Below are 25,070 nucleotides of genomic sequence, written 5' to 3' on the forward strand. Positions count from 1 at the left end.
ACACATACAGTCATGGAATACGGCACATACAGTCCCATAGTGAATGCGAACGGGGCCCGTTCCATCCACTATGCTGTACGCCGTCTGTGTGGGAACGGCGCATGCGCCGCTCCCACACAGTCCAAGTTGAACTGTGTGACGTCCGGCGCCATTTTCCTGTGGACCGGAAGTCGCGGCCGGACAATAAGATTACTACTTCCGGTCGCGGCTTCTGGACTTGTGCACTTGGAGCGGCGGTAGCAGACGGAGCGGACGGACCGGAGGGAGAGGCAGCGGCAGGAGCAGGTAAGTTATTTCTATGTATGTTCGTGGTTTAGTGTGTGTTTACTACTGTATGTAAACCTACTACACTGTGTGTAGCCAGGATAAAGGAGGGGGGATTCTGAGAGCTCACTAGAGCGAGTGAGTTTTCTCAAATTTTGCAGCATAAAGCAATGTGGTTGCTTTACCACATGTAATGCTGCAATTTTGGGAATTGCTCCATCTAGTGACCAGCGCAGGGAAATATTATAAATTAGAATCTAATTTATAATATTTCCTGACTCGTGAAAAAAATAAAAAAATTAGAACAATGTTTAATCACCTATACACTAACTGTTTAACTAAAAAAAAAAAAAATGTTTTTCTAGCGACACATTCCCTTTAACTATGAAGGTTCCTATTGAATGACTACAGCAGAGATCTTGAAAACAGTGACTAAATTATACAAAAAGTATATTGTAAAATTGTATAACTTTTTTCTTTATATAATGAATAACCTGTATTTGCTAAAACCTGGAATACTCCTATAAAGGGGTTGTCCTGAATGACAACCAGTTCTTAGGCTAAAGTTGCCTCAGGGATCAGCTTATTGCTGTGGATGGGACTTTTCTTACTTTTGCAATCAGCTGTTATTGCTGGGGAGAACTGCTGTGCAGCCACACTTTTGCTCCTGCAGTATTGAAGTGAATGGGCGACCATGTAAGCCATAGTTCTGTCGATTCTATTAGAGTGGGAGCTACTCTTTCTAGTGTCCCCTATGACATTTATATGCATAAGACATACGGAATAGTGCTTTCCAAATGGGACAACACTCCTTTAAAGAGCTTTAGGACTCCTTCACGCACAGAGTTCACATTATTAAAATGTAACATGCATTTTTTAAGGCGTTTTTAATTTAGTGTAGTTTTATAAATGCTTGTTTCTGGCGTTTTTGAAGTCCTATAGAGAAGCCTATGGGAAAAACACCTGAAAAAACTCCAACCCAGAGAATGCAGTGCTTCAAAAACGCTACAAACACAAACGCACTGTATTGAGTGCTTCTGATATTTTACTATAGACTTTAATGTAACATCTGGCTGCACAACAAAAAGCACCACAAAAATGCTTATTAAAAACGCCACCAAAAACGCAGCAAAACTGTGTGAATTCAGCCTAAAGAGCAGTACTACTAAGAAATTAAAATTACAGAAATGTGTTTACTCTTTTTCTGGTGGCCCACATGTCACTTGTCTACTATATAGAAATGATGAATGATATTGGATGCAATTTTACTAAACAGTATTTTTCATCAGTTGTTTGAAGGTGCCGTTACACTCGTGCGAGTACTGCTTCATACTATAAAACACTGACAAACTCGTAGAGGCAGTTCACAATATTAGAACATTCTCCCAAAATGGGAACTATCAGGGATTAGTTTGATAGGCTGCAACATTCTTAAGGCGCACCTAACCTTTCAGGTGACTTTTCAGAATAAGCTGCCACATGTGTGTACATATGTTACAACACTGTTTCTGCCAATTATATAACTTGCAATTGGCATGTTTTAGCAATTTTCTCTCTAATTTTTAGAGTCAGTGAACAGATAGGAGGAGGGGGGGGGGGGTGAAAATGAGTCTAATAATTGAAGAAAGAGGCATTTTCTCTGATAAGATATATTACAAAGTTTCTTATATTCGCATGTACTATTGATTTATACAAAGTTTGTTGAAAAGGTAGTGACCACTTGAATAAACTTTGGGACAAAGCATTTTCATTATTTATTTGGTCAAAATACCTATTTTCTAATTTAAAAAAATACATTTATTCTGATTGTATATATATGTTTACTTCACAATATTCTGATGACCTCTGCTTTCAGAGCAGACTGTTTATTAGTAGGTTATTGTCACCAAGGAAGCAAGGAATATTTGCCCAATTGAAGACAATAGAACTAAACCATTGTGCAATTCTAGACCTAGCTCCATCAGGTAACCTAGCTCCATTGGTCACAACTCTACATATTCCAAATTAATATTAAAAATCTTTATTTTTTTTCTGTAAATATCAAGTGATGTTGAAATTTCCCTTTAGTTGGTTGGTGACTAAAGAGGTCAAAAGGTGCTGTCCAGGATGAAGGGATTTGTTTGTTCATGGTAAGTTCCTCAGTCTTATTTAGTGCATGGCTGACTCTTTGTACAATTGAAGAGAGTCTGCCAAAGGGAGGCAACAAATTCATTTCCTGAATATGTTGTAAAAATAATCATTTAAAAGGGGAAGGGGCAAAAGGTGAATAAAGGCACAGGAGTAACTGGATTGTACAGTAGAATTCACTAGAGTCCACGAATCTCCAGGGACAATCTACTCTTTGCAAAATAATGTAATCAGCAAAAGACCAAATATGGAGCACAACTTTCACCATAGACTCGTTACAACTGGAATATAGAAACACAAAAGATGCAAAGTCATTAAAAACTTGTAAAGAGCATAGATTCTCTTCAGAAGCTTTCACTTCAGATGTGTAAACTACCTACACAGTGGCCCTGAGCACAGACAGACCCTAGACCAGGGGCAAGTCAGGAAAGAGCCAGGATGGGTGTGGATGGGTAGTGAGACAACAATGAAGAAAATATAGACATTCACTTTTGGGGTACAATCTAAAATATATTGTCAGACAACACAATCATTTTAACCAGACAATGTACTTGATAAGATTTTACCCTTACCCCATGAGACATTCCCTTTTTTGTGTCTTTTTCAGCATCAAAGTTTGTTACCATACACTTGTTCTTAACCCCTTAATGACCCGTTCCATTTTGCACGTTAATGACCAAGGATTATTTTTTGTTTTTTCACGGTCGCATTCCAAGAGTCGTAACTGTTTTTTTATTCAGTCTATATAGCCGTATAAGAGCTTGTTTTTTGCGGGACGAGTTGTATTTTGTAATTGTACCATTTTTAGATGCTTTATAATATATTGATTAACTTTTATTAACTTTATTTTAGGAGAGAATTGAAAATAAGCAGCTATTCCAGCATTGATTTTCACGTTATAAATTTACGCCGTTCACTATGCAGCGTAAATAGCATGTTAACTTTATTCTATGGGTCGGCACGATTACGGGGATACCAAATATGTAAAGGTTTTATATGTTTTTTCTACGTTTGCACAATAAAAACCCTTTTAGAAAAAAATTACTTGTTTTTGCATCGCCGCATTCCAAGAGCCGTAACGTTTTTATTTTTCCGTCGATGTGGCCGTACGTGGGATTTTTGCGGGCCAATGTGTAGTTTTCATTAGTACTATTTTGGGGTACATAGGACTTATAGATTAACTTTTATTTTATTTTTTATGGGGGGAATGGGAGAAAAGAGCGAATTTTGCCGTTGTTTTTTGCGTTTTCTTTGGACGCCGTTCATCCGGCGGTTTAATTAATGGTTAATTTTATTGTTCAAGTCGTTACGATCGCGGGGATACCATATATGTGTATGTGTGATTAGTTTTGACAGTTTTACTAAATAAAACCACTTTTTGGGCCAAAAAAGTAGTTTTATTTGAATTTGACTGTAATTTTTTTTATTTTTTTTTCACCAACTTTATTTAACTGATTGTCATTTTTTTTTAAAGTCCCATCAGGACACTTCACTATGCGATGTGCCGATCGCATATATAATGCTTTGGTATACTTAGTATACCCAAGCATTATTGCCTGTCAGTGTAAAACGGACAGGCAACCTATTAGGTCATGCCTCTGGCATCGCCTAACAGGCAGATGCTGAAGGCAGACCTGGGGGTCTTTGTTAGACCCCCGGCTGTCATGGAAACCCGACGGCGACCCGCGATTTGTTTGCGGGGGCGCCGATCGGGTGACAGAGGGAGCTCCCTCCCTCTGTCAAACACATTAAATGCCGCTGTCACTATTGACAGCGGCATTTAATGGGTTAAACTGCCGGAATCGGCGCGCGCTTCGATTCCGGCAGTTGCAGCAGGAGCCAGGCTGTGTATAACAGCCGGGCTCCTGCCGCTAATCGCGTGGGTACAGTGTCAGTACCCGCGCCATCACAGGACGGATATATCCGTCCTCCTGCGCGAACTAGCAGCTGCTGAGGACGGATATATCCGTCCTTCGGCGTTAAGAAGTTAAGTACACTTCAGGGTTTCTTATTTTATTTATTTATTGCTATTACAATAGCATTAAATTCAAATAAATTAATATAGTCTTTAAAATTCTGTTACAATACACCACTTGAAGTAATCCTGTGCAAGTGCACAGCTTCACAGATTGATAGCACATCAAACCCAGAGGTTCACAGCACCTCTAGTGACCACACATCATTCTAAATGGAAATGTGATTTTTATTGTAGCGTATTGCCAGACTGTGCATCATCTGACGTCATTTTTACGTCCATGGCTCCCCATGATTTTAACCTGCCAGATCCATTGAATCTCTCGGAGATTAGCAACTCTAGAGCTGCCTGGCAAACACCTATCCCCATACCCCTTCTGAAATAAATACGCAGCTGACAATTTTCTTAAATCTCATTGCCAGCTTAAAGAAGGCCTATCAGTTCTAAGAAAAACACAAAAAGTGACAGTAGATTAAATAATACAAATTGTTTTAAATATATGCAATTAGCAGAACAGCAAATTTCCCTCAGTATTACAGGACACAGTCATCTACAGGTCAATTTTACATGGGCCAATTATCGGGCAAACGAGCGTTCACAGAATGCTCGTTCCCAATCATTGCCCTGTGTAAACAGGGCAACGATCAGCCGATGAACGAGCTCGTTTATTGGCTGATTGTATCGTTTTAGCCACCTAAATTATTATCGTTGTCGGCAGGGAGATGTGCAGCCGACATGATAGAAATGTATGTGGACGAGCGATCGTAGTAACAAGCTCGTTGACGGCTCGTTGATCGGCGCTCGTTTACACCGTCCACGTTGGGCCGTGTAAGAGGACCTGTTCACTGCTGTTAATATAACAAAATCCAGCACGAAGCAAGAAAGTAGCGGATATCTTCACTGTATACACACGCTGCACTCTTATGTCTTGTACAACTGCAGATTTTGCCAATTTTTTTAAACCAAAACCAGAATTAGATTCAGGAGAGCAGATCTATAAGGTCTTCTTTATATATTTATTTTGTTTAGGTTCCATTCCCGGTTTTTGCTTAAATTCAAAATCTGTACGAAATCTGCTCTGCTAACAAGGTCTGTCAATCTCCTACCACACTGTGGACTCTCGTACCTCAGAATCAGGAAGTATCAGAGTATTCAAAATTTGGTTATACTTGAACTGCTCACTCCTGCATGTGGAGAGCACTCACAGCTCTTAAAGGGCCGGAACTTTTATCACTAAATTGGAGAGCACAATTTTAACATTTCAGGAATATTTTATAATTTTGGTCTCCCATTACTTCATTGGGTTTTCCAAGAAGTGATAGATCCTCTAACTCATCGCTCTGTTACCACTAGACTTCTCCCTATTACTTCCTCACTTTCTTCAATTGGAATAATTTAGCTCTACATTTAGAAAATATGTAACGACATGTTTATACTTAATGGTCAAGAAAAAATAACATTATCCATATACATAGATATTTGTGACAGGGACTTATCTCCTGGTGGAACCAAGATTATATTAGAATGTCTGTGGGTCCAGCCAATATTGATGGGATCTGACAACATTTATCTAATGTGAATGGGCTGCTTAAGGAATTCAAAGCTTGTACAGCGTGAGATACGTGTCACAGGATGTCTATATAGTTGGTTCCTGTTTCCAGTGACTTCTATTGTAAAAAAAAAAACATCATGTCTGGATATAATAATTATATTTTTTTTTACTGAAAACTGCAGCCTGCTATGCTTTTTTGTCCTGTCGAAAATAGGATCCTGGCATTACCTGTAAGGCTGGGTTCACACGACCTATTTTCAGACGTAAACGAGGCGTATTATGCCTCGTTTTACGTCTGAAAATAGGGCTACAATACGTCGGCAAACATCTGCCCATTCATTTGAATGGGTTTGCCGACGTACTGTGCAGACGACCTGTTATTTACGCGTCGTCGTTTGACAGCTGTCAAACGAAGACGCGTAAAAATACAGCCTCGTCAAAAGAAGTGCAGGACACTTCTTTGGACGTTTTTGGAGCTGTTTTCTCATAGACTCCAATGAAAACAGCTCCAAAAACGGACGTAAAAAACGCCGCGAAAACGGCGCGAAAAACGCAGCGAAAAATGCGAGTTGGTTAAAAAACGTCTGAAAAGCAGGGTCTGTTTTCCCTTGAAAACAGCTCTGGATATTCAGACGTTTTTGGTCACTACGTGTGCACATACCCTTAGGGTATGTGCACATGATAACTGCAATTACGTCTGAAGTTACGGAGCTGTTTTCAGGAGAAAACAGCTCCTGAATTTCCGACGTAATTGCATGTACTCGCGTTTTGCGGGGCGTCTTTACGGACGTAATTTGGAGCTGTTCTTCATTGGAGTCAATGAAAAACTGCTCCAATTACGTCCCAAGAAGTGTCCTGCACTTCTTTTGACGAGGCTGTATTTTTACGCGCCGTCTTTTGACAACGATGCGTAAAATGACAGGTCGTCGGCACAGTACATCATAAAGCCCATTGAAAGTAATGGGCAGATGTTTGCCGACGTATTGGAGCCGCCTTTATTACTTCTGAAAATAGGTTGTGTGAACCCAGCCTCATTGTTTTCACTTTTAGGCACTGGAAAGTAATGGCAACAGTAGGCAACTATATATTCATAAAGTTCCGTCTTAGTGTACTGTATATGTGGCAAAAAAAAGTGTTGTGAACCTAGCCTTAGCACATGATATAAATCCTTTTAAGAATAATGTACTTTTTCAGATACAGCTTCTTTGCATCCTGCATACATAGAAGCTGTATCGTTTACCTAATGTTGATCACATCTAAGGGTAAGGCCACACGGTGCATCGTTGACGCGGTTTTGTTGCGTTTGAAAACCGCATGCAGTCAACTGCATGCGTTTTTGGTCTCTGTAATGCTGAATTTCTGTTGCATTTTTAAAGGAAATAATTGATGGACATAGTTTTCCCCCGTGTTGAAGTTTGTTAGGTGCTGCCTGTATATACAGGGTGGACCATTTATATGGATACACCTAAATAAAATGGGAATGGTTGGTGATATTAACTTCCTGTTTGTGGCACATTAATATATGGGAGGGGGGAAACTATTCAAGCTGGGTGTTGACCATGGCGGCCATTTTGAATTTGGCCATTTTGTATCCAACTTTAGTTTTTTCAATGGGAAGAGGGTCATGTGACACATCAAACTTATCGAGAATTTCACAAGAAAAACAATGGTGTGCTTGGTTTTAACGTTACTTTATTCTTTCATGAGTTATTTACAAGTTTCTGACCACTTATAAAATGTGTTCAAAGTGCTGCCCATTGTGTTGGATTGTCAATGCAACCCTCTTCTCCCACTCTTCACACACTGATAGCAAATATACAACTAGAATTAATCCCCTTAAAAAATGTAAGTCACTTTATAAAGGCTAACTAAACGTTAAAAAAAAAACTTCTGACCTGTCAGTGACATGTCAGAAGTTTTGATCGGTGGGGTTAGAGCACTGAGACCCCCACCGATTGCTAAAACAAAGCCGTAGAAGCGCTTCGTTGAGTGCTGAGCTGCTTAGTTTCTGATCGGCTTTTCTTGGAAAGCCAAGCAGTTAGTTTACGAGCTCATAGACTTTCTAATGAGCCCGTGAACCAATTACTTGGCTTTCTGAGAAAAAACGATTAGAAATCAAGTGGCTCACTTCAGGGTTGCAGTGTGTGAACGGCTGGTTTACACTGATTTCCCCTCGTCTCTGCTCCCTCTGCCTTTGTGCATTTTGGAATTTAGTGCTCACAATATGGGAGGTAATAGGGATACGAAAGGGAAGAGTGAGTCCCTGGCTGGGAACTCTGTCCTCCCCTCAGATGATGACTCTGTGATGGAAGATCCTCCATTTCACTCCGTAGATTAACTGGATGCTGGACCCTATGATGCTAATATCTTGAAAATTAAAGCTCATGCAGCAAAGAGGCTGGAACAGTTCTCTCGACCTGTGCGACTACCTCCATCCCCTGATCCCTCTCTGTCGCTGTTTGATGGATCCATGTGTCCACCATGACCACTATCCCCGCAGGATCAGCCTGTCTCATCCTCACATATGGATGTTAAATTTACAGAATTGATGGCAGCTATTAATGCCTGTCAGTCTAAGCTGGTCTCTAAAGTTGATGAACTGCGTCAGGATTTTCTTATATTGAAGCATGATATGCAGAAAATCCGTGAACGTACTACTGAAAATGAGTGGAGAATCTCTGACGTGGAGGACACTTTACACCCTATTCCGGCTCAAATTGCGGATTTGAGGAGGCAGGTACTGGCTTCAGGATACCGGGCGGATTATTTTGAAAATCGTCTTCGACGAAACAATATTCGTATGGTGGGCTTACCGGAGAGGTCGGAGGGTGCGGATGCGGTTAAATTTCTGTAACAATGGCTGATAGATACCCTAGGGGTTGAGCACTTCTCTCCCTTTTTTACCATTGAGAGGGCACACAGGGTCCCTGCAAGGATGGGTCCTCCGGGTGGGCCTCCACGCCCGTTGCTCGCACGCCTGTTACACTTCAGAGATAGGGATGCGGTCTTACAGGCGGCAAGGAAAAAAGGAACTATTCTATACAACTCTCAACTGACTTCTCAGTTAATATCAGGAGACAACGTGTTCAATTTACGGACGTCCGGAAGAAACTGCGGGAGAAGGGCTATAAATACGCCATGTTGTATCCTGCTAAGCTGAGAGTGATTGACGGTCCGACATCAAGATTCTTTCTGTCCTCCGCTGAGGCTCCGGAGTGGGCAGAGGCTGTACCAGGTGCTCCTGGAGGGGCTTCTCCTGACTGAATACTTCTCTTGTGGATAAGAGGCTATGTGTGATGTTCTGATTTTTGGAGTCCCGGCTCTAAGGCTTGTCTCTCATTTCTGAAAATACATGCTTTGTTCTTCATATATATATATGTATATGTTATGAGGGTGGGAGTGGTTATGGCTTAATATGTGATATGTCTAAACGATATTACTCAGTTATGGGTCAGGTCTCGGGAATGCCATAATGTTATAGGGTTTAGTTTAGTCAGAGGCCACTTTTCTCTAGTAGTTCTTTAGTTACGGGGTAAAGGTCTGCACCTAGTTTTAGTGTCTGAAAGGGGTTACTTAGGGGATACTATTGTTTGTATGGTGCTGTTCGCTATGCTAATGTGGATGTTTTTGTGTGTGTGTGAATGTTGTGCTCTGGCTTTCCCTCCTTCCTGGTTTCCTGACGGCCTGTGGTTGTGGGCGGCTGTTTCAACTCCAGATACATTATGGCTCCCATTAAGGTACTCAGTTGGAATGTTAGGGGGCTTAACTCTAAATTCAAAAGAGCTCTCGTATTTAATTTTGTGAAGAAGCATTCCCCACATATCATATGTTTACAGGAGACTCATTTAACCGACCAGCGGATATTGGCCCTTAAGCATGCCTGGATAGCGAGGGGTTATCCTTCCTCCTACTCTAACTATTCGAGAGGAGTGTCGCTCCTAATAGCCAAAAGTATGCAGCTGGAGGTGGTGCAGGTGTCCTGTGATCACTTTGGTGGATATATTATAATGCACTGCTCGATTAATGGCTCATTTTTCACTATTAACTTATATGTTCCGCCGCCTAGGGATCCTGCATCTTGAGTTGGTGGCTAAGAAATTATCAGCGTTTCCGGTTAGTCCGGTGGTGTGCCTGGGTGACTTTAATGCAGTACCGGATGCTTTGATGGATCGTACGGGTGGGGTGGACCAGGCATCAGCTTATCTTAATTCATGGTCCTCGGTGCTTCATCTTATAGATGTGTGGCGTTGGAAGTTTCCGTCTGATTCATCCACTCATAAATCTTTCTCTAGAATTGACCTTGCAATGGCCTCGAGAGATTTTTTTACCTGCCATAAATTCCATTACTATTACTTGTAAGGGTATATCTGATCACTCGGCTCTTCTCTTAACATTTTCAGCGGGTCCTCCCATCGCCTCTAGGGTCTGGAGGCTGCACCCAGCATGGCTGGATAATAAAGAGGTAGTGGCGGAGGTTTCGGACTCCCATGTAGTGTATTGGAAAAACAATTCCTCCCACCCAGACCCACTAGTTATGTGGAATGCATACACAGCTACAGTGAGAGGAGCATTTGTAGCTAGAGTGGAAAAATATAGGAAGACACTAGGGGTCAAAGAGAGGTTCCTGACATGTGAGGTCCAACGGGCTGAACAAGATTATATAGCGAACCTCCGACCTTACACCAAGAGCCAGTGGGCGGGAGCTCAAAGGGAGTTGCTTCTTATACACACTGAGCAGACTAAGAAACGGGCACTAGCTACTGAGGCATCTATATTTGAATTTGGTGATAGGAACGGTAAACTCCTGGCATATCTATCAAGCTCAGAGTGCCCCTGTGTGTCCATTCCCTCTGTTATCTCCTTCGGGGTAGTACACATCACGCCTTCCATGGAGAGAAATCAGATATTTTGTGATTTTTATTCCGTCCTATATAGTTCCAAATGTAACGGCCGAGTTAGCACTGTGGAGAGTTTTTTCACTCCCTTCCTCTGTGGAGTCAGCTGCTCAGGCCATTGAGTTGGATAGTCCCATTATAGCGGAAGAAGTCACCTAGTAGCTAGTAGCCCCATTCGAACTCCTGAGGACGGGGGGGGGGGGGGGGGGGGAGGCTTCGTTTCATGTTTTAATTCAATGCTCCATTGGCAGTTAGCTATACTCCTTACCTAATTATATCAACACAGCGTTCTGCAGGTGCTGTTTCTATTTATTGATACTCAGTACCGCACTGATCGAGTGCCTCACAGCAACGTGTCACGTAAATTCCTCACTGTCAGTGAGCATTGGCTAACTTTTATAATGTGTTTTTCTGTTCTGTTCATTTAGCAAATAATTAATGTTATATTTTAGCTTACACTATTGCAGCCAGCCGTAAATTAGGGCCTCTTTTTGCTTAACAGCAAATTAGTTTAAATTTTGTGGTATTATAATGCCCGTCGGCTAGCAGGGTCTCCTATTGCTCTAGTAATAGTGAGGTTTTGGTGCCAAAACTTTGTGACGTTTATTCTAGTGCACTTGAGTTGGGTGGGTTGCCGACATCCATGTGGGAGGCACTTATTGTGGTGGTGTTGAAGCCAGGGAAGGATCCTACTCTACCGGATTCCTACCGTCCTATTTCGCTTATTAATTCTGATGCTAAGATACTAGCCAAAATCCTTGCTAATAGATTAAAGAAGATTATATTGTCTTTAACCCACCCTGATCAAACAGGCTTTATGCCGGGGAAGTGTACTGACATTGACATACATAGATTATTTCTGAATATTGATGCGGCCGGGAGGGTGAGTCTCCTAGGTTTGTTCTCTCTCTGGATACAAGCCGAGTGGCGATATCTCTGGATGCTTCTTTCCAGGTTAAATTTTGGTCCTAGCTTTCTGGCACTTGTTCATCTCCTCTATGAAGGGCCGTGTGCTATGGTGAGAATGAATTTAGATATATCGGACTCCTTTTTACTGGGATGTGGTACCCGTCAGGGCTGCCCACTTTCCCCGACGCGATTTGCCCTGGCCATCAAACCCTTGGCAGTGGCTATCCGCTATTCGTCTGAGATACATGGTGTAACGAGAGGTCGCATAACGGCAAAAAATTATAACGGCGCCAAATCTTCATTCCTATTATTTGGCTTCTCAACTGGTGATTGCTCATTGGTGGATAGCTATAGATCTGAGTAATACAGCCACTGCACTGGCAGGTGCACTTATGACATCTTATGAAAGTCTAAAAAATTAGCTCTACAGATTTAAATCCCCGAGCTGTATACCAATCCCACTTCGGACGGTGGCTGTAGCCTGGAGGACAGCGCATGCTATGCTAAAGGTTACTACGATCCCCTCATACTCACCTAGGACTCCACTATGGAGTAATCCTTGGTTGCCTCATCTCGAATCATTGCCGGGAGCGGTGATGTGGTTAGGGGCAGGGGTCAAATTTCTGGGGCAGAAATGTAATGCAGATTCTGGCTTGGTATCCTTTTCTGAACTTCAGGAGAGAGATAAATTTTCAGGGACATGTTTTTTTTCATTATCGGCAGCTACGACATGCCTGTTGTGCCTAATTTGGCTCTTCGTCACCTCAGATGGGTTTCTCTGGATTAGAGGACCTGATCGGTGCTCCAGATCTCTCAGGGGTCCTCACTAAATTGTACACCCTCATTACATCCATGGGAACTAGACCATTTGATAAGGCATTTCTGCAATGGAGGGATGATGTCCCTACCTTGAAAGAGGAGGACTGGCGGGAGGTGGAATCTTCTTTTTTTGATTCAGTGGTGAGTGAAAGGGATTTTCTAATACAGTCTAGGTTTTTGCATAGGATCTATTACACACCAGTTAGGCTTCAGCGGATGGGAGTATTAACTTCGGATAGTTTGTTTTCGCTGTAGGTCAGATGCTGGTACCTTCTTACATTGTGTGTGGATATGTCCCAGAGTTGCCCCCTTTTGGTCAGAGGTGGTGGAATTTCTTCATACCCATTATGAGCTGCCGCGGGTTCTTACCCCTCAGATGTGCCTCTTGGGCATTATGGATGATGTTATACACAACCACTATGATAAGATATTCTTTCGCTTTGTCCTGATTTGTGCCCGGAAGATTGTAATTATGGCTTGGAAGAGTTTGACACACTGGCTGCAACTAGTACATAAGTATGTACCTATGTATAAGAAGCTCTACCTTAGAAGAAAATGCCCAGATAAATTCGGGAACATTTGGTTGAGGTGGTTGTAGACTCTCGAGACTGCGGTTTAAGTATCACTTGAAAATGTCAGGGGGGGGGAGGGTTTGAGCACAAGGATGAATGTGTGTGTATGGTAGTTGGATTCAGTTAGGCCTTCAGGAATGATAATCTCATTTATTTTGTATATGTTCTGTAACGTATTTACTCTGTAATTTTGTCTTTGATACTTGGCTTTCTGGATGTCCTTTGTTTTGTCTTGTCTGTATATTGGTACGTGTTTTGTACAACAAAAGTTTTTGAAAATAAAGCCTTTAAAAAAAAAAAAAAAAGAAATCAAGCGGCTCAGCACTTACCCGAGTGCTTCTGTGGCTTCATTTTATTAGCGATCGATGGGGTCTCAGTGCTCAGACCCCCACTGATCAAAAGATCTGACATGTCACTATGACATGTTTAGAATTTTTGGGAAGGTTAGTTATCCATTAAATATATTACTTACAGTTTAGTCAGGGTGCAGAAGAGACCACTCATGACCACATCTTTTTGCACCCAGGATATAAAATAGTTTTCACGTTTAGCTTCCTATTCACAATGCAGAAAGAGAAATCAAATCTGTGTGTTGGGTTACAACCAATGTGCCAGCTATTACCGCTCCCATAGTTGTTCTCACTCTGCTTTTCTAGAGGCCATTTATTGGCCTGTGTAAAGAGGGCAGCGATCAGCCAACAAACAAACACTTGTTTATTGACTGATCACATAGTTTATGCAGACTACAAAATTATAAATTATAAAATGTGTAAACAGGGGTTGTGCTGCCGACAATGATGCAAACTGATGGAGACCGAACGATTGTTTGTCCCCATACAATATAGCATCGGCCCATGTAAAAGGACCTGTTACCAAGTCCCTATCGACTTGTCATCGACCGGCGCTCGTTATGGGCAGAAATCTGCCTATATCGTCCCACCTTATTGTGCAAGACATTTAGATATTAATGATCTATAGAGAACATTTTTAGGATAATATGGGCTATAGTAGATAATGGTATGTGGCTACGTCTCTGTTTGCTTTCTATCAGCTCCTAGACAACGCATGTAACATTCCACACTAGCACACATTTTACAGTGAAATCCGAGCCAAACTGGTGTCAGGCTGTACCAGGAAAGATATGGCTATATATTACTTCAGAAGATTGGCTTCATGCTCAGAACCTGTGACCTATCTCATACTGTTCAGTTTCATTTTTTCTTTATTTTCAGAAACATTTCATTAGTCAAACTGGACATATCTGTGCCTGACAGTGCACCAGACGTATCTGTGATAGCACAGGCATGTTTTTTTTATTATTATTCCCACCATTATTCATAGATAATGAGCTACATTTTCCAGTCTCTATTTCCAAAGTGCTCTAGTTCAAAAGGCTGTGGGGATTATCCAGAGCAAAATGCTTAATGTGTGCCAGTCTCATTTGTTTACATATTAACCCTTTCTTTGCTGCACTAATTATGTGTATTATTGTTTTAATTAGTTATGAAGAAAGCATTATTTAAAGAGTGTTTCTTACCACGATCGTAGCACCTGTACGCTTAGGCCTCGTGCCCACTTCAGTTATTTTCTTCTGTGTGCTATCTGTTTTTTTAACAGATAGCACACTGACACATTCATTTCTATGGGGCCATGCAACCTTCCGCTGTTTTAACGGAACTGTGTGGTCGTTCCGACAAAAATGGGACAGGTCCTACTTCTGTCCTTGTTTGACGGAACAGGCTCGGCCATTTCATTAATTTGGTTAGCTGAAACAACGGACTGCACACGGAAGCCATCCGTGTGCAGTCCGGGTTTCATGGATCCGTCATTAGCGGCCATACGACAGGCAACAGATGTGTGCATGAGGCCAGTGGCGTAACTACCGCTGTAGCAGCCGCTGTACAGACCATGTACGGCTGTAGCAGACCATGTAAGTAGAAAATAGAGTAGCACTCTGAGCTACTTTTGTTTCTGTAACTCCCATAGAAGTGAATCGCAGTTATGGAAACAGCGTAGCTCGCATGCTACGCTGCTTACTTAACTGCGATTCACTTCTATGGGAGTTACGGAAACAGCATAGCTCAGCGAGCTACACTGTTTTCTACTTACATGGTTGGAAATCACAAGTGGCAGTGGGAACACAGAAAGGTAGATTGGGTTTTAGTGGACCCAATTCTAGAGATAGGTACGGGTCCCAGAGACAGCTCGTTGATCGGTGCTCGCTTGCTCTTGTCACATGGAGCTATGTATGGGGATGAGTTTTTGTTACTCCGATCGCTCGTCCCCATACATTAATGTCTCCCACTGAAGAGTTATGAGCCACCAGCAGCACTGCTGGACATTACACAGTCTATGTTGCTATTAGAAGTAGAAACATTATTACAAGTTATTTAGAAAAGATTATTGCGCACACTCGTGCCCTATAATAATTTTTCTGTAAAAGTGAAGGTATGCTTTAACTAGAAATGAAGTGTTTTTGCTGGATGTCCTGAGGAAATAGGGTAGACAGGAGAGGCAGCCACATAAGGTGCAGCTGCCTTCCTCCCCTGCCTAGGGCGAACATCATAATGCCCATTTAACTTGATCAACAGTAGGGTCCACGCAGCTACTGGGGATCATACAGAAAGATGTGGCAGTCAATAGACAACAGTAACGGTCTGTCTTTCCTGCATAGCTCTGCATGAAACCCTTTTATAGACACCCTCTTTGACGTCCATATGCTCTAACAGGGTAAGGGTATGTTCACATGGGCTAGTTTCGGCCGTTTTTCGGCCTGAAAAACGTCTGAAAAATCGTAAGCAGGATACCTCCAATCATCTGCCTATTGATTTCAATGGGAAATACAGCGTTCTGTTCCAACAGGGCGTTTTTTACAACGCCTGTGAAAAAGAAGCGCAGGACACTTCTTGAGCCGTTTTTGGAGCCGTTTTTCATTGACTCTATAGAAAAACAGCTCCAAAAATGGCCGTAAAAAACGTAGCTAAAAACGCGAATTGATAAAAAGAATGGCTGAAAATCAGGAGCTGTTTTCCCTTAAATAGCTCCGTATTTTCAGACGGCTTTTAGTAAGCGTGTGAACATACCCTTAATGGACAGGGGTTGCCATTGTACGGCAACTACATTATCTAAACGTTGCTACCTCCTGTGAAATTACCACACTTTAATCTTTCTTCAATTAAATATTTCCGCTTCTAGAAATAATTGTAATGTTCATTAGCATATCTGTTTATGAAGTGCTTGCAGCTGGACAAATCTAGTTACAATGAACATAGTGTAATTATTACTATTATATAGCAAAAAGCATTGTGGCACAGTCATTATGCTAAACATAGCACAAGACAATGGGAAAGGAAATCCCTGCCCTCAATTTTTTCCACACATGGGAAATAGGGGCACGTACACAGAAGGTGAAAGAATACAACTGGTATATGTAATACAGTAGGAAAACATATGCTGAAATTTAGCAAAAGTGGTACATGTTAGGGCCTCTTCACATCAGCGTCAGGGTTCCATTCGTGGGTTCCGTCCGACCTCTCCTTCAGGGGATCCCATGCATTACCATTGATTTCAATAGTAATGCTTCCATTGCAAATGGTTTCCGTGTGTCTCCGTTCTGTAAGGTTTCTGTTTTTCTTGTGGAATCAATAGTAAACCTTATGGAACGGAGACAAACGAAAACCATTTGAAACAGAAGCATTACCATTGAAATCAATGGTAATGCAAACGGAAAGCTATGGTGCTAAAGTGAACACACCCATAAAAATTGTATTCATGGAGTCAGACGACAGGGAAACTCAGACGTGTGACGGCCATTTTTTTTAACGGCAGTCACATTGCTCCATTTAAATTAATGCATGTCTATGGGGCTATTCACACCGAAGTTTTTTTTAACGGACGGTGTGAACGACCTGGGAAAATATCGGACATGTCCAATTTTTGCCTGTTTTCCCAGATCCCACGATAGACTTAAGTCTATGAGGGAACCGTAAAAACGAGTCCCACATGGGTGCAAATCGGTTGTGAAAAACAGACGTTTTACACTGCCGATTTGACACCCGGTCATGTGAATAAAGCCTTAGATTCATGGATGTATTAAATTTATTAATTAGAATTATAATGAACTTCCATATCTTGTGTGGGAATTTATACTTCATAGGGAGGAGAGCAATGATATAAAGTTGAAATCTTTTAATATAATGAATAGGATAAAACCCAAAAATCTATTAAAACAATGTCTAACATTTAAAGTAATAAGACAACAAACAAAAAAGAAACAAAACGGTGTAAAAGATGTACTGATTTTTCTCACGCCTCTAACAATAGTACACATATACAGACATAATTTAATGACCCCCATCATGCTAGCGCCCCAAAAATGCATCCTACATCGGACGCCACACAAAAAAAAAAAATGTTAACAATTTATTTGATGTTGTCCAATACACCAAGTTCTTTATAGCTTTTCAGTTTTTAGATTAGGACTATATGGCAGGCTTCGTTGTTGATGTTGTGATGGTGAATAGAGTTAGGCTGGGTTCACACACCCTATTTACGGATGTAATTCGGGAGTTTTAACCTCGAATTACGTCCGAAAATACGGCACCAAAGAGTCGGCAAACATCTGCCCATTCATTTGAATGGGCTTTACGATGTTCTGTGCCGACACTCATTTTTTTTACGCGCCGCTGTCAAAAGACAGCACGTAAAAAAGACGCCCGCGTCAAAGAAGTGCCTGTCACTTCTTGAGATGTAATTGGAGCCGTTTTCCATTGTCACCCTGGAAAAACAGCTCCAATTACGTTCGTAATGGACGCAGCGAAAAGCGCCTGCACTTGCCATTACGTCTGAAATGCCGGAGCAGTTTTCTCCTGAAAACAGCGCCGTAATTTCAGCCGTAACGGAGGCTGCCGTGTGAACATACCCTAAGTCTAAATTATTTTCTGTGAACATGAAATTGGACCTGTCAGTAGGTCATATAATTTGAACTGGTTAACTGACCTGAATAGCGCTGTTTACCTGATTTTTTTTGTTCCTGGACCTGTTGGCTCTCTGTATGCTAATTTGCTGTAGTTTGCTAACACGGTGGTGCTGGCTTCCCAGCCTCTGATGCTGTCCAATTAGCGCGAGGAACCTTGAGGGTAGTTCACACCCTGTTAGCTAACTACAGCAAATTAGCATACAGGGAGCCAACATAACAGTGGGCCATATCTCTGGAACGACAGGGTCCAGGAAAAAAAAAATCATAGCTGGAATCAGAGAAAAAGCGCTATTCAGGTCAGTTAACCAGTTCAATTCATGTGACAAGTCCTCTTTAAACTGATGAGATGTGAAACTGTGTAGCTGTAAAATTAGGCAAAACCTAATAAAAAATGTGGCTAATAATGAAGCTGTTATTCACGCAAGAAAGGGTGTAGAAGTATTGTACATGGTGATAATTGGTGACTCAAAAGATACCAGAAACCAACTACATATTGCCCTAAAACTATCTTCCATTATGAGGTTTGTGAGTACAGAAAACTTAAAGGGGTTTTCCACTACCGGACAACTGATGACTTATCCACCGGATAGGTCATCAGTATATGATCGGTGCGTGTCTGGACCCCCGGACCCTGCACCGATCAGCTGCTCTGGCTGCCTGCGGGTACCGGATGTCATTGTAAACTATGCAGTGTATGGAGCCGGAAGATGTTGGAAGTAGACTGATGCTATTATTATTATTATAAGTTTCTATAACTTCAACAGGTTACACAAAACACCTGCCCCTACAATACATTGACTGTAGAATAAAACCCATGTCCCAAAAACGACAAAAAAGCAATACTAACAACTGTGCCACCTCAACATTCAGACACACAAGCAGTACATTAGGGTATAGTGTTACTGTGGGTATTATAATTATAGTAACTAACATGAAACTTGTATCACAAAGCTATGTCAGGGCATATTCATTATGTGCAAATTACTAATATCATATTAATTTCCAACAAAATAGCAGATAAAAGCAGTATTATGATCCCATTATGTTAAGAAGTTTAATAACACTTGATTTTCAATTAAGAAAGTTTACGGTAATACACCTAATGCTAAATCTTTAACTTAAGCCATCTGGAAACTGGATACAAGTTTGCTCTGCCATTCAAATTGTACTGAAACAGTGTAACAAGTGCAGTTTTCACGTCATCATTTCCAAGCACATAGCAGGGTTCCCATCTAAAGCTCTCCCACTCTCCTCAAACATTTCTTTGAAGTGCCGCTAAGAAGTCTGGTGAAAATGATTAAAAGGGCAAGTTTTGGGAAATGTTAAGATTTAGACACAATACATCTGTGTAATTGGCTTTTAAGGTGGCCATGACAATAAGTGGCCATTGATACATCATTAATCGTTACATCCATGGTACTAAATCAATCAAAATCCTGTAAACTATTATTGAGCTATAAAACTTGACTGGTTATTGCTCAACAAATTGAACAATACTACATTGTTTATTCCTTTTACATCACAGTTGTTACTACTTTGGCTGACTTAGGCCCTCCGTACTTCACTTTTTGGCCCTACGTTTAATGTGTACGCCAGGTAAAGCTCCAGATTTATATGTTAGATCTTGCATGGGGGCCATCTGCTGTCTTTGTACGCCCTCGCTGTAACGGATGCCTAAACAGTGGCATCCGTTACCATAGAGTTTAATAGTGTACGTTAAACGTATACATCGTGAACTCTCATGACCCTGTTCATGACGTATACGTTAGGAAACCACTATAGTCTATGGGCAAAAGGATGTCACTATTAGGCATGCATTTAACGCATACGTTTCCCATAGACTATAATGGTATTCATTCAACATATACGTCATGAAAGACTGTTAAAAAAGCCCAGACTGAGGAGGCCCCATGTACACTAACGTAAAAACACCCGTAATCACGGCCCGTTATTACGGCACGGGCAGGCCCATAGAAGTCAATGGGGCTCCCGTAATTACGGGTGACTACGTGTGCACCCGTAATTACGGGAGCGTTGCTAGGCGACGTCAGTAAATAGTCACTGTCCAGGGTGCTGAAAGAGTTAAACGATCGGCAGTAACTGTTTCAACACCCTGGACAATGACTTCCGATCACAATATACATCAACCTGTGAAAAAATAGAAGTTCATACTTACCGAGAACTCCCTGCTTCTTCCTCCAGTCCGGCCGCCCGGGATGACGTTTCAGTCCAAGTGACAGCTGCAGCTAATCACAGGCTGCAGCGGTCACATGGACTGCCGCGTCATCCAGGGAGGTCGGGCTGGATGTCAAAAGAGGGACGCGTCACCAAGACAACGGCCGGGTAAGTATGAATTTCTTTTACGTTTACTAGGGAAAGGGCTGTCCCTTCTCTCTATCCTGCACTGATCGAGAGAAGGGAAGCACTTTCACCTCAATACGCAACGGCTAGTCCGCATCAATTTAATGCCCATTTTAGGCAGAGCCGCAACAGAATCTGCCACGCAGATTATGTGCGGCATTGATGCGGACAGTGGCGCAAGAAATACGCCACGTCTGGTCATGCCCTATTTGTTCAGTGGCACAAATTACAAGCCCTGGCATTACCCTATGGGTATATTTACATGCGCCATATTTGTTGCAGAAATTTTTTCTATACTGTATATCTGAATACTTTTTTTTTCTACAGAAAACATAGATTTCTGTAAGCTTTATTCAGATGATTGGGACAGTCAGAAATTTCTGCTACAAATTCTCGGCATGTTAATAGATATTATGTGTTGCATTAAGATTCTGGCTCATTTATCCATATGTGTGCAGCAGAAACATGTAGCAAATATGGTAGAAAATCAAACAAATATAAAGCTTAACATTTGTGTCATATTTATTAGCATTTTTCCCAAAAAGGGTTGTCCACTTTGGATAGCTAGTCAAGGATGATTGCCCTGATTGGGACCCACTAGCAAGGACAAAGAGCAACTACAAAGACCTGGTGGATTCGTGTAAGGCCTCATTTACACGAGCGTGTGCGTTTTGCGCGCGCAAAAAACGCAGCGTTTTGCGTGCGCAAAAGGCACTTGACAGCTCCGTGTGTCATCCGTGTATGATGCGCGGCTGCGTGATTTTCGCGCAGCCGCCATCATAGAGATGAGGCTAGTCGACGTCAGTCACTGTCCATGGTGCTGATCGGCAGTAACTCTTTCAGCACCCTCGACAGTGCATTCCGATCACCATATCGAGTAACCTGTTTAAAAAAAAAGAGGTTCGTACTTACCGAGAACTTCCCGGCCGTTGCCTAGGTGACGCGTCCTTGGTGACACGTCCTTGGTGACGCGCCTCTCTTGACATCTGGCCCCACCTCCCTGGATGACGCAGCAGTCCATGTGACCGCTGCAGCCTGTGCTTGGCTTGTGATTGGCTGCAGCTGTCACTTGGACTGAATTGTCATCCCGGGAGGTCAGACTGGAGGAAGAAGCCGGGAGTTATCGGTAAGTCAGAACTTTTTTTTACACGTTCACGTATATTGGAATCGGAAGTCACTGTCCAGGGTGCTGAACCAGTTTAACTCTTTCAGCAAGCACCCTGCACAGTGACTGTCTCCTGCCGGGTTCGGTCAAAACGAGTTCGGCCGAACCCGGTAAAGTTCGTTTCGCTCATGTCTAAGACACTCCGTTCAGATGTTTGTAAACAGAAAAGCACGTGGTGCTTTTCTGTTTACATTCAGTTTGACAGCTCTTGCGCGAATCACGCAGTTCGCACGGAAGTGCTTCCGTGCAACCTTCGTGGTTTTCACGCACCCGTTGACTTCAATGGGTGCGTGATGCGCGAAAAACGCACGATTATAGAACATGTCGTGAGTTTTATGCAACGCACTCGCGCTGCGCAAAATTCACGCATCGTCTGCACTGCCCCATAGAGTAATATTGGTGTGTACGACACGCGTGAAAAGCACGCGCGTATATTATGCTTGTGTAAATGAGGCCTAATGCTCATCAGCCTAGGTTCCAGCAGCAGAACCTCTAGCAATCCGCTGATCAATGGGGTAGCACTTCATGGACAAATCCTTAAAAGGGTAACTAGACCATCAGCAAACTTCTGACATGTCAGAAGTTTTGATTGGTGGGGGTCTGAGCACTGAGACCCCCACCAATCGCTAAAATGAAGCAGCAGAAGCGCTTGTGTGAGCGCTCAGCCGCTTCGTTTCTGTTTGGCTTTTACCGGAAATCAATGTAGCAGTGTAGCGGACTCAATAGAAAGTTTATGAGCCTGTACTCCGCTACATAAAAGTAAAAGCCGAACAGAAACGAAGCGACTGAGCGCTCACACGAACGCTTCTGCTGCTTCGTTCTAGTGATTGGTGGGGGTCTCAGTGCTCTGACTCGCACCAATCAAAACTTCTGACATGTCACTATGACATGTCAGAAGTTTGTTGAACGTTTAGTTATCCTTTAAGGTAGAGCATGTCTAAGCAGTTACAACTTAGCAATATATTTATAAAATCAATATGCTGTCATACAAATTTTCATCTAGTTCACATTACAACAAATATTTGAAGTGTCCTATATTTTAAAACTTGATGACATACCGGTACTTCTTCAGTTTCTAGCGCTGCAACAAAAATGAACACAGCCGCCAAATTACTCTAACAGAATAGAAGAAGTGAAAGAAATGTTAAAGAGGTTATGTGGGGACTTATTATGAGGTCTTAATAGATTTTTATAGCGCTGGCGGGGTACCGGAAGTCTTGTTGTACAGTCTTCCTTCATGACGATACGACTCTTCGTCATGTGACCGGCCCCGCTGTACTCTATGTACAAGCAGTAGTACAGAGATTATATAGAGTACAGTGGAGCCGGTCACATGACGAAGAGTCGTGTCGTCATGGAGGTGGAACTAGACTTCAAGGACCAGAATGTATATTAGTGAGTTTTCTCACATACTGCAGAGAGTATACTGCTAATACATTTTGGTCCCCACATAACCCCTTTAAGGGCAATGAAAATCCCAACTCCTAAAAAAAACAATAATTCATTGATATATTCCACCAGCCTGTGGTAGCCTGAAAGATTGGATCTGTTATGGAACTATAAGTTCCAGCATGTCATATCTGAAATTGTAGAACAATTGGAGAACTCGCGTGTAGCGCAATATACTCCTTTGTGCAGTGTTTTTGGCATTGCAGAATTTTACTGGCCTGATGTCCAATTTTAGTGAATGAGAATTTTAGACATTCCCAGTCACACATAATATTGTTGTAATCAATGCCCGTGTAATTCTTAAAATAGCTTGCAGAATTTGCAATATTTTTTTTTCAAATGGCGCATGCAACTTTATACTTATGGTGCATTTTCTGCCTCAATATACAGCATCAAAATGTTTATATTTCTACGTAATAAATATGGTGCAGCAATCCAATATCTTTAGCCACGCCCACTTGTTAATTTATTTATTTTTAAAACACAAAACATTTCAAGTAGTAGTGGATATATATATATATATATATATATATATGTACACATAAGGGATTGTCTGGTTTCAAAGACTAATTTTACTAATTTTCTAAATAACAAATTATGGGATTCTGAGTGGGTCCCCATTAAGAAACCCTATCTGTTACCCAAAGCAGAGCATCTCTCCCTGGAGGACCTGGCATGTCCGTGTAGTTAAGGTGGCTTTACACGGGCAGATATGTGCCCGTGTTTAACCACCTTTAATGAGCTCCATTCGACATTACAGCTTGTCGATTGGTGTTTGTTTGCTACATTCAAACGGAGGGCTAATCGGGAGTATAGGGACAGCGATCTTCACTATGATCATTCATCCCCTTACATTAGCATCTTGTTGGCAACACATCCCGTTAATAGAGGGAGATGTGCTGCTGAATAGCGACCATTTTTAACGCCGCATAAAAGATCTAATCAGCCGACGAATGAGCGTTTGCTTATTCATCGACTGGTCGTTCCCATTTATATAGGACGATGACTGGGAACGAGTGTTCGTATGAACGCTAGTTCAGCCTATTATTTGCCCATGTTAAAGGGCCGTTACATGTACAGCCCATTGATTACAAAGGACACCGTATAATTTTTGCTAGACCCATTAGATCAGATTATCTTCATTGATCTTTCATAGATAGCAGCGATTACCCAACGTTAACAACCCCATCGAGTACAATTCCCTAAACAGGAGAAAACACCTCTACAAAAATGTCTTTCTTTGCGCAATGGTGGTCCATTTCTCAGCTGCACTACTATAGCCCCTTTGTAAACCTGTACGGAACTACAAGTTCCAGCATAACAGGTGGGTGGCACTGGCCTGTATTATATTGCACCGGAGATGCCTATTCCTCAGCGTACATATGGACAGCACATGAGAATTCACCTCACGCGTATAGCAGAAGTACATGAAAAACAATGAATGGAGTCACTTCATAAATGTTCTTCTACTACACTTAGTATTACACACTTCTATGTTCTGGAACTTGTCAGACAGTGTTTCTTGCATGTCACAGGAAGGACTATAAAGAGCGGTACATTAGCTGTGTGGTAGCGCAATATCTCCCAACAGGTGCACGCTTATATGTATGGCGGAGGCTACCGAGGAACGCACGTGTCTGACTGAACAGAAAGGGATATGGTGCAAAAATTAAATCAATTGGTGCAACTTAAAGGCCACATCTCCATTATGGCTGATGTCCTCTGTGAATATAGCACATGGAGCAGAGTTTTTCTTTATGACAGAAAATAGGAAGAATTTCAATTATTTTCTTCAATGACTGATACATCTTAAACAATAAGAACAACGTAAAAAGTAATGTAAACTGTATCACAGCCTCTATATTCCATTTCCCACATGAGCCTCAGAGTGTATATGAATGAGTGTGTGTATATATAAATATATATGTATATATATATATATATATGTGTGTGTGTATGTGTATGTATATATACATATATATATATATATATATATATATATAT

The 25,070-nt window shown here is 41.7% G+C and overlaps 1 protein-coding gene across 1 annotated transcript in view; it reads right to left on the reverse strand.

Moving 5' to 3' along the window:
* PODXL (podocalyxin like) overlaps positions 1 to 25,070 on the reverse strand; it is a 105,777-nt gene that overhangs the window by 80,178 nt on the left and 529 nt on the right. The window lies entirely within an intron of this gene.

The sequence above is a fragment of the Rhinoderma darwinii genome, chromosome 3, assembly GCF_050947455.1.
Source record: "Rhinoderma darwinii isolate aRhiDar2 chromosome 3, aRhiDar2.hap1, whole genome shotgun sequence".
Taxonomy (NCBI): domain Eukaryota; kingdom Metazoa; phylum Chordata; class Amphibia; order Anura; family Rhinodermatidae; genus Rhinoderma; species Rhinoderma darwinii.